Below are 2,018 nucleotides of genomic sequence, written 5' to 3' on the forward strand. Positions count from 1 at the left end.
TTTTTTTTAAGATTTATTTATTTTATTATATGTAAGTACACTGTAGCTGTCTTCAGACACTCCAGAAGAGGGCGCCAGATCTTGTTACAGATGGTTGTGAGCCACCAACCATGTGGTTGCTGGGAATTGAACTCTGGACCTTCGGAAGAGCAGTCGGGTGCTCTTACCCACTGAGCCATCTCACCAGCCCAAATAGAATTTCAAAATTAAAATGGGTACAAATTTTTCTCTGGGGGTGGTGGTGGTGGGCAAGACAGGGTTTCCCCATGCTGTCCTGGAACTCACTGGCGACCAGGCTGACCTCAAACTCAAGAGCTCCACCTGCCTCTGCCTCCTGAATGCTGAGATTAAAGGCATTTGTCACCATGCCCAGTTCTAGAGCTGGCTTCAATGGGCTCACAAGAGTCAACTGTTAAAATTTTCAGAAATTCAGGTCTGGAGAGATGGCTCAGCTGTTAAGTGCACTAAGTGCTTTTTCAGAAGTCCTGAGTTCAATTCTTGGAAACCACAACCACATGTAATGGGCTCCAATGCCCTCTTCTGGTGTGTTTGAAGGCAGCAACAATGTACTCACATAAAATAAATAAAGGGAATGGAAATGTCAGAGGCTGTGCAACTGTTGATTTGCATTTAAAAAAAATATCGGAAATCCAACAGGCAGTGGTGGTGCACACCTTTAATCCAGCATTTGGAAGGTAGAGGCAAGTGGATCTCTTGCTCAAGGCCAGTATGGTCGACAGGTCATTCCAGGACAGCCAGGGCTACACACAGAGAAACCCACTCTTAGTTATAAAAAAGTCAGAAATCCTGCAAGCCACTTAAACATCAACTTTACTAAAAATTAGACTTGTGAGAAAAATTATGTTCAAGAAAACTGTCATCACTGTCAATGCACTGCACCGCTTCGTACTTCACATCACTTCCTGTTATTGCTGCTCTTGAGCATCTGTGCCTGCTCCTCTGGGTGGGAAGTACCATCCACACTGTATCATCCCGTTAGTGATGTAAAGCCAAGCAGTGTGGTGTTTTTACATTTCAGAAATAGGTAAGCACTGTTTATAAGGTAGATAGCATACCTCTGCACTTAAAGGGAAGTAAAACAGAAAATTATCAAGATTAAAAGATAACATTGAAACCTTCTAGGGAATAAGATGGAAATGAAGAGTAAAAAGAAAACTAGAGAGCTGGGCGTGGTGGCGCACGCCTTTAATCCCAGCACTTGGGAGGCAGAGGCAGGCGGATTTCTGAATTCGAGGCCAGCCTGGTCTACAAAGGTGAGTTCCAGGACAGCCAGGGTTTATACAGAGAAACCCTGTCTCGAAAAACAAAAAAAAAAAAAAAAGAAAACTAGAGGGACCAGAAAGTCTGATGTGCAAATAAGAGCACTGACTACTCCGAGGTCCAGAGTTCAAATCCCAGCAACCACACGGTGGCTCACAACCATCGGTAATGAGATCTGACTCCCTCTTCTGATGTGTCTGAAGACAGCTACAGTGTACTTAATATATAATAAATAAATCTTAAAAATAAAAGAGAGAGAATTGAAAATGGGGGTGCCGGGAGTGGTGGTGCACGCCTTTAATCGTAGCACTCTAGAGGTAGAGGCAGGCGGATTTCTGAGTTTGAGGCCAGCCTGGTCTACAGAGTGAGTTCCAGGACAGCCAGGGCTACACAGATGACCCTGTCTTAAAAAAAAAAAAAAAAAAAAAAAANAAAAAAANAAAANGGGGGNGGTGAAGCTGTCAAAGGAGTAATTCAAGGTTTTCCACAGCAGCAGGGCAGCAGTGGGCTGAAATGGTATGGAGCACCCTGCAGACCACATGAAAACTAAGAGCTGGGTATTACTGCAGCTCGTGCACTGCTGGGCAGTGAGTCCTAAAAGCAGGAGGCGACCTGAGCGGGTTTGAAGCTAGAAGAGCGACAGCTGACGTCACAGCAAACACCAGTGTCTTCCTGCTCCTGAGTCAGGAACGATTAACACCAAGACGGCTCTTACAGAAAGTTATTTCCAATCTAGA

This window comes from Mus caroli, chromosome 7 (genome assembly GCF_900094665.2).
Source record: "Mus caroli chromosome 7, CAROLI_EIJ_v1.1, whole genome shotgun sequence".
In the NCBI taxonomy this organism is placed as follows: domain Eukaryota; kingdom Metazoa; phylum Chordata; class Mammalia; order Rodentia; family Muridae; genus Mus; species Mus caroli.